A 14,341-nucleotide genomic window follows, 5' to 3' on the forward strand; every position below is an offset into this window, starting at 1 on the left:
AATAGTTAAGATGTTGTACATCTACATGAACACAGCACATAATATTTTTTTATTTTATTTTATACCGTAGTTGCATTTAAACTTTTCTTGAAATTGCCTGTTTTTATTTCCTTTTCTAAACCTGGACAAATAAATTATTTTCATTTTCTGCCATTAATATCTAAACTATCGAAAACAAGTGAGGTGGGGTTATTTGAATTTTTTATATTTATTTAACATTTTGTTGAGCACTGTTCACATATTATTCTCTTAACAAGTGTTTATTTTAGGTTGTACAAGAATACAACTTCGCTTTTCTAGCCATTGCCAGAACTAATCTAAAATGCTGATGCAATCTTTTAAACCCCCAATTTTTAAGCTCCAATTATTTTCTCTTCGCCCCCCATTTCTGCTATTAGCTCTCTTATGCCTGGCCTGCACTTCCACATAACTCCCTCAGATTGTCAGTCCACGTCCATTTTTCTCCCAGCGGCCTTCCTGTCATACTATTGAAGTTGAGTGCACAGAGTTGAGTGTTAGTCGATAATGAGGAACAAAGAGGACAAACCCGTTACTGAAAATGGCTGATTGTAATTGTGTGGTGAGGATGAAGCTCTTCCATCGGATTGATTGCAGGTGGTAGGTGGAGAGACTCTGATTCCATTTGATTCTCAGCAGAGAGCTCCTTCTCCATATCAACCTAATCTCCACTCTGTAGGACATCTGCCCACTCTCTGCATGTGTGTGAATGGGAGAGAGACCACAGCCATCACATAGCTCAGCACAGGTACTCATTCCATCCATGATCAAGTCGATGCATGACTCACAAAGAGTCAGTGTGAGAGAAAGAGACAAAGTCGACTGAAATATTGAAAATTGCAGTGAATCTAGGTACTTTATCTTCTTGTGATGAAATAGATAATCATGAATAATTGATATCATGACTTGTGGTTGACTGATAGGGATTTTAAAGCTAATACCAATATCTAAAGAAGAGAGTCACACAGTATTACAGTGTACAGTATTAAAATGAAGGAATTTTCCATGTTGAATTTTTACAGGTGTTTAACTGTATGTTTAATTTTTAGGGTTAACAAAATTGTCCGTATGCTTATTGATAATGTACTTGCAGAAAGTTACCGATACTAACTAACTAACTAACGAACTAACTAACCATTGATACTGCACAATTTAACAACCTCAAAAATGTATACAGAACTTCATAAATTTTAATCGAAACTTATTTTACATATGACGTTTATGTTTATGAATAGGGTTGAGGCAGGCTTTCAAAACTGTTATGGTTTTCATATGGAAACGCCACCTCATAACATAGTTACCTTTTCCTATGAGATTGGATTCTCTAAAGCGACTCACTTGTTTTCATGAAATAAAGCACATCTTTTAGAACAACCATCATTATTTCCCTTTTTGGCACCAAGCCTGAAATAAACCTGTTCACCCTATTGTAGAGTGATCTTTCTAGCATAAACGCCCATCTCATTTGATTAGATGGCATATTTATTTTACATATACTTCATCTAACCTAACAATGTTTCTCTGTTCTCTCACTGGAGTTTTCTCCACTCCGCCTGATGCACAGACCATTAGAAGATATAGGGATCAGATAATATTCCTCCCATAAACACAGACTTCCCCTTGTGTCCTATCAAATCAATCTCGGAGTCTTTGCCAGGATATTATTATTTCTTCAGTTCTCTCGTTGTATGTTTGTTCCCTTTACCCTTTTTTGAATTTATTTTCTTGTCTCTGTGCTGCTAATTTGTTAGCAACAAAAGCAATATTGCTAACCATGTGCATTTTGTGTAGACTGTATCAGTTTTCTGTAAGCATCTAATTATAGTGAACAAATCCGAAGCTCCAAAAGTATTAGCTTTATAAAGAATCAGTTACTTTTAAACAACTAAATATTGGTAAAGAGTTTAGTGTCTGTTAAATTAGCAAAATATCGCTAACAGTGTAATCTTGGACTTAGATTACACTTTGTTCCAAAAACTAACTGTAAGTTGCTAACAATGTGAGTTAAGTTTTAAATAGCAAACTTTTTTGCAGGTATTGCTAGCATTGTGAGTCTTTTCTGGAGTGCTCTTGGGAACAGTTTATTCCATTTTTTTTTCTTTAGTATTACTAGCATTTATAGGTCTCTTTGGAGGGCTCTTGGGAAGCGGGAGAGGTGACCGATAGGTCAGAGGTTATCTCTAGAGAACACAAGGCCTAATGGGATTCTTATGACACATCTCAACCTGATTGGTCAATTGCCACAATGCACACTCAGACAAAACACAGCTATAAGCTTTAAGAATTAGATGTATTACTAATGAAAAATTATCTACATTACAAAATTATGAGCTCAAACTTGATTTTAACCCCATTACGAAGTCAATGTACTCTGCCTTTACATGGTCTTCAAAACGTGAGAAGTCATCAATGCAAAAAGCAGTAACTTCCATATTATCAATATTTGGTTGCAGATCACCATTTTCAAAATCCTAGTAATATCTGTTTAAAATCTACTGATTATGGGCGGTCTCATATAGGATATTGCATATAGCAGGGTTCCTCAATAGGCGGCCCAGAAAAATGTTTGTCCCACGCCAATTTCAAATAAAGGGTCATGTAAATTCAAGCGCACCATCAGAAAGCGACATTAACTTACATCGTGTCTGGTGTAGTTTTGTGGCAGTGTACACTGCCCAAACGCAACTTAAAGTGATCCCCTTAGGAGAAAGAACTTCATACAAGGGAATTGGTTCAGGAACAGGAGGATTAGAGTGAGTGGGTTTTGGGATACCAGCTGTATATGCAGACACCAGTGGTGGATCAAACACAGTAGATACAGACTGGAATGCCAAAAGACTGACCTTAAAGGCCTGGGTGCAAGAGACAGTGACGAGGCTCTGGACTAACAGACAAGACGGTGACTTGACGGTGTTGTGGTGTCTGCCATTTTGTGACCAGGCTCTGCTTTCACCACCATCTTGTGCAGCCATCATTTCACGACTAAGAGTGGTGTCGCGTTCCTCTTTTGCAACACCCACAGTAAACAAGACAGCATGATCCAAGAACTGACAAAGTAATGAACGCAGACCCTTATGGTAGAAGCTTAGAATGTAGAAGTTGATTCATGCCATTGCATGATCACTCCATCTAAATAATGTCTGGTAAATCAGAATAGATAGCAATGGCTAAAATCTCTTCAATATGGTTCTTAAGTGATAGTGGGCCTTGTTTAAGGGCAAACAATATTCTTGTCCATACCTGACAAAGAGAGATAATCCAAGCACATGATAATAGTCCAAACGGCAATCCAAAAACAAAGGCAGAGATCTATACACAGGAAAATAAGCAAGGAGAGACTAAATTACAAATAAGACAAAACTCTGACAGTAAACTGGCTCTGTATCACAGCTAACACTGGGAGAGTGAAAACCACAGAACAGTACTCAGCGTCTTGAACAGGAACTGATTGTGTATTATATACAGTAGTGTGTCAAATAGCTTTCAGGTGAGAGTGTGATTGGTTACAGCTGTGTGCAATCAGTGCAATGGATGATGGGAAATGTAGTCCAGGGTGATGTGAGACAGTCAGTGTAGTGTGAGAGCCTATACAGTATGTGTGTGTGTGTGTGTGTGTGTCTCTGTGTGTGTGTCTGTGTGTGTGTGTTTGAAAAAAAAATAGAACTGTTCCTTCAGTGGAACATAAAAGAAGACATGGAGTAATGTTTATATGCTTTTGTCCATATGATGGAAGTCATTATTATCCAAATTGTTTGGATACTAGCAAAAATAGTATTTTGCGTTCCCAGAGGAAACAAAGTCTTATGAAAAAAAATAAAAAAATATGAAATAGTTTTGGGTCTATCCCTTTAAGTCACTGTTTGTTTAAATTGTATCTCAAAGTATTTTTTTTTATATAGCCTATTACTAGATATGACAACAGCAAATACCACTTATATTTTGTTAAATAGCAAAGACATTCATACATGTTTAAGCATTCAAATTTATTTTTAGGACCATTGTACACATACATCCAGTATATATTTTAGTAACCAGTAAAATTAGACTGTGAAGACCAGATTAGGTTATATCATAGTGTGTGTGTGTTTGTTTGAAAAAGTCATGCATGTTGCATCTGCTCATTGGCTTCACCATCTGCACAGCACATGCAGATAAATTCTCACAAATTGGTCTGTTTGGCAAATGGTGCTGGTGGTGGGCAATAAGTGTGTGTGTGTTTGTGCGAAAAGGTCTGTTTTTGCTTTATTTGCATATTAATTCATTATGTGTCGAGTGTATGTGTGCGTCTCATGCCCACACCCCACGAGAAACTGCGTTTTTTTCAAAGCTTCCACAGTTATTTCCTCTAATTCTAGCCCTCTTTCAGGTGAGCAGACCGCTCACACCTTGTTATCACACAGTACGTGTATATTCTACTATGATTTTAAACAGATTGTAATTCCAGGTACAAAATATGGTATTTACATAAATAGGTGAAAAAAAGCGACCACTTATTTTGTTCCAATTATGTCAAAATATCCACGGTGGCCTTATGCAACATCATAACATCACAGGCTTTTGAAGATTAGCGTTGCTTCAAAGCCCTGCTCTTTTTCTGGCCTATTTCTTCCAGACACGCTCTTAATTAATATCTATTTCTATGCCTGGGCTTAAACGTGCATTAAGGGCAGCCAAGAATTCATCTCCTTTAATCTGCACAAGGAACTGTGAGGAACCTTTTATGTCGGTTTTGTTTTCATCTGTCTTTCTTGGAGAAACTAGAATGGTATTTTTGAAGTTGGCTGCCGTTCCCAACTGGAGGGCTTCATAAAGCATGTTTCTAGATGCTTTGGTCTTTTTGCAGTTTGTGACAGTAGATTCGGAAGGACTTGAAGAAAGATGGAGATTTGATTTCCAGCGCTGGCACAGACTGATAGAGATATCTGAGGTGGAAGATGTTTTTCTGCCTTTGTTGTCGAAGAACAGGAAGATGTTAGGCTGTTGTAAACATGCAAATGTTTCAGAGGATATGTGTTGGAGTGTGAGACAATAGGGCAAATATTCACACATGTGTACGCGCGCATTATATTTAGAAGTGTTTCTTTTTTTTTTACTTCATGTGCAGAAATATTTCAGCTACTGTACAAGACTCAGCAGTGTGAGTAACACGAGCGCCGGTTCCCTCGAGGCACAGCGTGAAAGCCGAGAGCTGGTTCACTCTACCTGGAGGGTCTGTACAGTACGGGGGAATGAACACATTTACAAACACTCCCTCTCAAACTATTTAAGTGCATATTTGACCCGGGTTACAACACTTTCTCCCCCATCCCTCACTCTGTGTCTCATCCACTGTTTTAAATAATGCATCTGCCTTCTAGAGAGAGGCCTATTACACCCAGGGGACTTCAGAGAGCTGTGTGTGTGTGCGTGTGTGTGTCTGTGTGTGTGTGTGCGTGAACGGCGTGGGGTAGATGTTGGTCCTTATACTCCCGTGAGATCATTTCTGTGTAGAGCTTTATTTTGGAAAAAATCTCTGAATGTTCAGGGGCTTGTGTTTTATTGTGTATTTTGGTAAATATGTTTTTTTTTTTTTTTTTTTTAATAAATATGAATAAGTGTATGTGCTTTTGGTGTGATATGAGGTGACACAACAGTTGCATGCACATACTATATTGCACTTTACGATTTTTTTTTTCTAAAACATTAATTCATCATATTTAATGTTAATTTCAACATATAATGATTCATTTGTATATACATATTTTCATACACTAATACATCAAAATTTCTATCTGTTAAAATATTGAATGAAACTGGCCTAACATGAACTAACAATGAACAGGTGCATTTTTTTTTTGAGATTTGTTTTTTTATTAAAGAGGTTTATGAATGCTGTAACAAATGTATTTAATTGTTAGTTAATGCCAGTTAATGGATTAACTAAGGTTAATGTATTATTAAAGGGAAACGCCACCATTTTTCCATATACCACTATGTTCTTCCCTCATGTTAGACGAGTTGATTCGTACCTCTTCCGTCTCAGTGAGTACACTCAATCACTGTAGCATGCGGCACCACTATGCTAGTGTTAGCTTAGCACCATTTATTCCTTAGGATCCAAACAGGGATGAATTTAGAAACTACCAAACACTTCCATGTTATCCTTATTTAAAGATGGTTACATGACTAGTTATATCAGTACGTGATACAAAATAAACAGTGGCGATTTAAAAATTGGATAAAAATGATGTCTATAATGTATGGCTGAAGAGCACTTCGCAGCGCTTTGACTTTGGCACAGTAATATCATATATCCTGAAAACTCCCCGTCCCCCTCTCCCACTAACTTCCGTCAATACAACCAATGTGAGGAGATTTCAGGAGTGATGATATTACTGCACTATTACTGCTCTTCTTTGTTTTTTTCTTACTACATTGCTGATTTTATAAGTTACTATATTACTACAGTATCTACCGACAAGTTTTTAGTTTTTTAGTTATTTGCATTTCCCGTAATTATAGAGGCAGTATGCACAATGCTGGTTATTAGACTAGGTTTCTTTAAATCATCATTTGTGTTGTATTTGCTTATTTGGTTGTACCAAAGTCCTTTTATGCAAGTTGTGCCACTCGGCCGCCATCTTGGCAACACCTCCGGCAGCTATTTCGGACTAACAAGACCAGGCTCCTTTCTAAATGAATGGGCAGAGAGTCAGAACTGCACTTTCACTGGTCACCAGGACATAAAAACTGCATTTATAGAAACGACTGTAAAATATGATAAAAATCATTGAAAAAGTTTAATGACTTTGCCCCAAAATAAGGTTTAAATGCCTTTTTCCCCACAGGTTATACTTTTACTATGCATGCGCAAGGGTTCACGAAACCAACTTCATTTATGTCTCTATTAAATGTTTCCCGGCTTGACTGTTAAAAGCAGACAATTGGCTTTCCAGCGGGAGGGGTGGGACATGTGCACACAACCGCCATCTTTGCTGTTACGGGTTTTCCTGAAATAGTTGTATTGAGGATTGAGGAAGTGGCATGTCTCTTATAAATTTCTCTCTGGTTGTACATTGCTTCAGGCATGATGCCTCTGAAAAATGCAAAAAAGCCAATCAGATCTTGTTAAAGCAGCAATAATGTTCTAATTGAATGAAGCATAAATTTAAAACAGCTCTGTTTAAATATAAAAATTATATATATATATATATATATATATATATATATATATATATATATATATATATATATATATATATATATATATATATATATATATATATATATATATACAATACAACTTACAATACGAAAAAATTATGACAATTTTGAAATTTGATGGATTACATTTAACAGTGTTATTAGTTATTATTTGTGTTTTTAAAGATCAGCCAGTCTAAAAATAATGTAAATGTAAGAATACAAGCATGCACAATTAAATCAACCAATATGAACCCATACTGATAATAATTAAAAAATTATTAAAAAAAAATAGTGATAACAATATATTTGTTATAGTCATGTTTAGTTCAGTCTGTTTTGGTTTAGTTTTGAAGGACTTTTATTTTGCTAACCTTCATCTTTCCTCTCTTCTCTCTTCGTGTTTGATCTTTAGTTGTTTTTGTTGTTGTTGTTTTAGTTTTTAGTTGTTTATTAATTATCTCACACCTGTTTGCCATTGAGTTTGTTATGTTTTGCAGTTCTTTATCTGGTATTGTTTGGGTAAAAAAAATTAATAAATAAAAAATAATTGTGTCAGTATGATTTGTTGAAATTTACAATGTTGCCAACAGTTGTACTGCTCAATTTAATGCATACTTAATGAATTCACAGAAAAAAAAAATGATGACCCCAAACTTTTGAACATTAGTGTTAGCATGCAGATTTTACTGTATAGAGAGATGGGTTGGGTTTGTATGGAGTGATGCAAGAGGTCACATCACATAATCCGTTGCGTTCCTTCACACTGCATCGGTTCCTATTGCTACACTGCATAGTCATATATATATAAACCCGCCTATGAAAGAAAATGAACAAGAGAGAAAATAGATGTTGCTGTGGCTTCATGTCACTGTCAGCTGTAATGAAACATGGATATGAATCAAACGCACACTTTCACACACACACACACACACACACACACACACACACAAGACCCACCCTTCTTTCATTAGGCTGTACATATTTTCCCATGTAAAGAAGATTTAAATATGAAATTGAAAGAGTGTGCCCACTGAGGCGTGTGTGTACACAAGACAGTCACGTCCTAAAACTCATCTGTGTGTTCAGTCAGGTAGAGAGATGTTTTTCTCTTTTAAATTGCCACTTCTGCTGTTTTCCCATGGTAATGACTACGAGAGAAAAGCAGAGAGCGACAGATACGGAGGAAAACATTGATATATAAAGCGATGTGGAGAGAGTTTTACATTTTACAGACTCATTTAAGCCCAATTCACGATTAGATTCCTCGACTGTTTTCGTGGCAGATGTTACAAAACCTTTTTTTTTTGAGGGTAGGAGTGAGTGTTATGCCGGATATTTCTGGGTGATTACTTACGGCGTAAAATTCCCCTGTGCCGCATGTCAAGTTTCTTGAGTGTTGTCTGTTGGCGGGAACATGAAAGTGTGGTGATGTTACACGAGTGAAAGTGAGAAGACCGCAAAAATAATGAACGTGAGGAGGAGAGGAAGAAGAGAAGGTAAACGAGTCTTAGGAGAATGCGTGAAACAAAATGAAAAGAATGAAGAGACAGAAAAGAGTCTGACAGGGTGTAAAATGCAGCGATTTATGCAAATCATTATGCAAATGTGGGCACCGCTGAGGTAAAATTGCCCTCTTTCCAATCAGAGAATCAAATCCATCACTAACCTGCTGCTAGAGAGAAACGAGTAGGGAAAGCGAGGGAGGAATGGATGGAGGAAAGCTAAATGACTGCCCCATACCAGAGATAGTGGCTCCCCGCTGGGGGGATAACTGCAGGCTTGGGCCCGTCTCTCCTGGAGCTCTTTGTCTCTGAGTTTCCCAATCAGCCAGACTTCAGTCTGCCATCGCCTCTGGAGGGCATTAATGACACCTGCTACACACACACACACACACACACAGACATACTGGGATCCAAATCCCTCCATTGGGTTCATGCTTCCCCTCCAAGTTGGTTTAAATTGAAAACAGTAATAGTGCTGAGACATGGCTAGACCAGCTTTTGTCTCTTGGCATTATTGTGTATTATAGGACATTTTTTTTAACACCTAGCTCAATTTAGGAACTGCCACATTGTCACTCTTAATTCAGTTTATGTATGCAGAAATGGCCATTGAAAACACAGCTTGGAATAGGTTGCTTTTGGGAAGCATACGAATGAACTTCAGAACTGTAGATTTTAGGAGAGTTGACAAGTTATTGAAATGCATGATTAAATGCAGCTTTTCCAATTATTTGTATTTTTATTTATTTTATTTAATGTTCTTGGTTTGTTTCTTTCTTAGGAAAATAATTGCAGCAAAGTTTTGATTTCCGGATACCTTTACAAAAGAATATAGAGATATAAACTCAATTTTATTAGACTATTGACTGATAGTACATTTTTATTTATTAATTTATGTATTTAATTAATCTGCCAATTCTGGGCATACCAAAAGAAAACCATATAAAATGGGATGTATATGGATATAATTGGTAAGTGGATATTTACTGTAATTGTGCAATGCTGGGTTGTTTCAACCCATCTTTGGGACATGGTGTAACCCAATTTTGGGGTAAACATTTTAATTGAAAACATATATATTAAACCAACAGCTTGGTTAGTCTATATTTGACCCAAAGGTGGGTTGAAAGAACCCCTCAATTTTTTTTTTTTTTTTTTTTTTTTTATGTGGTTATTTGCCCTATATTTTTACATTTAGACCATTTTTTCCAACAACACTCAAATTGATATTTAACAACAGTCAATCATTTGACAAGGGTTTAAATAAATCTTGGTGACACTTTAGTATAGGGACCAATTCTCACTGTTAACTAGTTATTAGCATGCCTATTATTAACATATTTGCTGTTTATTAGTACTTAGAAAGTATTACATGATATGACCATATTCTGCATCCCTAATCCTATGTCCCTAAACAACTACCTTACTAACTATCAATAAGCAACAAATTGGGAGTTTATTGAGGCAAAAGGTGGATTAGCCTATCAACCACCTAGCAATGTCCTGGCAACCAAACATAACACCCTTTGTGGCAGCAGCAGGCTAACAACCCAACATTTACATTTTCCTCAAAAGGTAGTGCAGTTTTAAATCCTGTACATTTTCCTCTAATCAACTTACAAGTGAGTAGTTTGCTGATGTCATTAAACTATTAATAAATAATTACCAATTGCTGTTATGTGTTCACATTTCTTTAAATCTGCAAAGCGTTCAGATGCATTCAAATCAAGTCGCGTCTAATTAGCTCACAACTACATCCTACTGCTTTCTTTGATCACACAGTCAGACCAAACATGAAGATGAAATGAAAATTCATTCCATCCCTCAAGATCAAAGGTACACCTTTCCAATCAAAGGAGATTAAAACTTGCAGTGTGTAATGGGCATGTGTGGAAGTTTAAATTGCTGTTTAGTTTGAGGCAGTGCATGCATGGGGGGTTTGTAAAGAGTGAGGGCTGAGGTGCCAGGTGGTCGTGCTGCTCTCTGTGAATTTGCAGATAGACCCAAAACACAGTGAGTAAATGTATTCACCAGCCCCTGTAAAGAAATCCCCCAGGAGTCCGGGCCAAACCGTACACGCTTCCGCTCCTTCCAAACTTGTTTTCCTGCTACTGATTTGCCACTGGAGAGGAAGAGGGTTCGGCATGCCTCACCCCCACTCCCTCCGTGCTCGCTCCCTTCGCCAAGTCATTTATTTGTCCATTTACCCACTACTTGCCAACACGTCTAGGGAGGGAGGTCCTGGGGCATCTGTGAGCCAAGACACCCACAGAGCGAGCAAAGGACTGCAAAAGTTGAATGCGAAAGTAGAACACAGCACATGTACATTTGAAAAGAGATTGCATCTTTTTCAGAGTGAATGAAGGAGCGATTTTGAGGAGAGAAGATGACTGCGAGGGATTTTTGGAGGGACAAGTGGAGGCTTGGCAGCTCTGCATTATATCCAGCTGCTCCCATGTCCCAACACTGCTGCGCGGCGTTCCAGCGACTCATATTGTCAGGAGTTTACAGATGGTCAGTGAGAGGTCAGGCAGAAATGTGAACAGCCATAGACATCGGAGCAACCTTTCCTTCTCTGTTCATCAACCAAAACAGTTCATAAGCTGATGCTAGGATGCAGTGATTTTACAGCTCATTTCAACAGACTTGCCACGTGGCCTATAACTATTGAAAAGCTCTTAACAAAAACAAAATCCTGTATTTCCTAGACAAAGGTTTTTCAAATTGGGTTTGCAGAGGGCCTCAAAAGGGATACTATGGGCTTGCAAAATGAATTCATTAATCTCAAAACATTATTTATTTATGTATGCATTTATTTTTGTTTTACAATTTTTTTGAGCTGTCAAAGTTAAAATATGTATGTTTAGTTTATTATTATTATTATTATTATTATTATTATTATTATTATTATTATTTTAAACGTTCATATTCACAAAATGTGTTAATTGGTTAGTATTTCTAATGCAATTTATTTATACTTTCTAAATGATTGTTAATTGGCAACATTCTTATTTATATTGACAGCTGGTGAATAAATAAACAAATAATTTAATAAATGTGTTAATTTCATTTATTGAAATCTGTCTAGTTTACTTTATTTGAAAATATAAATAAGATAACTATTTAATTTTGGACACAACATATTGTCTTTGTAGCTGACTTTAAGAAAAGAGTCACTGGCAACAAAAAGGTTTGTTTGTTTGTTTGTTTATTTATACAAAATATATTTTGAGGCTGTCCAAGTTAATGCTCATTTAAGATATTCATGAAATATGTTTTATGAAATGATTTTTTGTAGCATTCATTTCCACTGGTAATTTCTTTAATGGTGATAATATTATTTATTTGTAACAGCACACAATGTTTTATATAGCTTCCTTTGTGTTTAAGGAAGGAGTCATTAGCTCCTTTCAAAATATATAATATATTTAATGTTTATATAAAATAATGCTGTTATTATAGATATTATGAAATATTAGTGTTTTGTAAAGATGTTACCACTAAACATTGATGAATATCATATTTGCACAATTTAGGGCCAGAGTAGTCAGCGTACACATTGTATTGTCCGTGTTGGATTGCACGGTGTTGTGTAAGATCTGTGTAACTCTCACTTTGTGTCCACAATGCATATGACACACTGACAAGCCCTCGGTTTCGATTCCTCAGAGTAAACACTGGACTAACGTATATCCAACTCTGAAACAGTGACTGTGATGTCAGGTTATGTTAGTTACATTGGCTTTTTTCTGCTTTTCCCCCACTCCATTTAAAGGGCATTAAGTCAGACTAGCTTTACAGTTGACAGTTTGTGGTCCCGTGATGCCTATATGATGTATATATGTCATATCTCCCTCTTGTACGTTGGACGTTTCTGGTACTGACAGTCAAGTGTCAGCCGCTAAACCCCAAAGGTCCTTTATTGCCAACAGCCAGAATCCTACTCTCTTCTGTCGCAATGTCTTTATTTTCTGTGATATATCTTGTTTTGTTCCGGAGCATTGTTTGTGGCTACACAACTGCATGACCAACTAGAGTATACCTGCTTTTAACTGGAAATTAAATATTCCAAATAGCATGTCTGTCCTTGGAAATACTAAATGAATGTTAGGTTTTTATAACTGAAATGCTGTAATGCAACTTGTTCTCTATTTTTAGAGATTTCTTTTATTTCATGTTTTCACATGTGTCTCTTTGAAATCATCATTCAGAGCGACATTTGCTTATAAACAACAGAATCAGCTGCGGCTCTCATAAGTGATAATGGAAAAGCTAATGATAGCAGAACATATGTTCACACATCATCTCTCTCTCTCTCTCTCTTTCTCTATCACTACTTTCTAACTCTCATTTGACTCACCACAGCTTTTAATTCCTAAAATGAGAGCTTGTTTTCCTAGTATTGAGCTGCCGTCATTACTTGGTAAATTATTTTCTGCAGGTCTCCTTTTTGTGTCTCTGGGCTTTTAAAAGAGATCACTACATTAGGCAAATTGACTTGCCAGAAAAAAAATATTTTGTTTTCCCCCATGCGTTTAAGCATAAAGACCCTTCACACTGGAGGAGAGATTCATTAGCACAATGTTGCAAAAGCTTGTTAGTGAAGCTCCCAGACGAAGATGGCTAATATAGTCAGTGTGTGTTTGGTTATTACTTCCTATGAAGGCCGAGTTATTAGAGCCTTTAGTGTCCTCACAATTATGCCACCCTTATTTCTGCATGTGCACAAACACATTACACGCTCAGGATGTGGGATATTTATATCTTGGGAGATGTAGTATGGAGTTCTGCTGCTGAAAATGCTGTTTTACTAGTAGATAATTGTTTATATTAAGAACACCAGATTTGATGTAGAAACGCCAGCATTGAGTCACAGTCTGTCAGTTAGGCACCTGGGGAAATGGCTAATGAAAGAAAATTAAATTAGCTAAAAATGCACATATTTACTTCATTAGATCACTGTTAAAGACATTAAAGAAATAGGGCATCCTAAAATCTCATCCTCGTATTCTACCAAACCAGCATGACTTTCTTTCTTAAGTCAACCACAAAAGGATGTTCACGCCGCTCCTTTCCATATAGTGGAAGTGAATGGCGACCAAGTGCTGTTAAACACAATGTCAGAAGATGCCATAACAAGAGTTTTTTAAAGTGATATGGGAGCTAATTATAAGGACCAGATTACAACTGTCATCATCAATTTAGTCAATTTAGTCAAATTGTGCATATTCAAATTTTGCATGATTATGAATGGATCAAAGACTCATGACAGCCAATGATATATCGCTGACATCAACCTGGAATGACACACCATATTTGAATGTATTGAAACACAATGTGATATTATCAAAAACTAAATTAAAACTGTTTTATTAACATTTTCATAAAAAAAAAAAAAAAAAAAAAAAATTGTAAAACTTGCCACTAATGATGTTGAATGTACAAGAATGCAAATGAGACTGTTATTATTAAAAGCTTATTTAAAATGGAGTACATTGCCATTCATTTTATTACCATTATAAATGACCATTTTTATTTACTAAAAAACTAATTTGGAAAACTTAAACACAACAACCAATGACATTTGACATTAATGACGTCATGGTGTGACATGCCATTTTTGAATGGATGATAAT

The sequence above is a fragment of the Carassius auratus genome, chromosome 14 (genome assembly GCF_003368295.1).
Source record: "Carassius auratus strain Wakin chromosome 14, ASM336829v1, whole genome shotgun sequence".
NCBI classification, from domain to species: domain Eukaryota; kingdom Metazoa; phylum Chordata; class Actinopteri; order Cypriniformes; family Cyprinidae; genus Carassius; species Carassius auratus.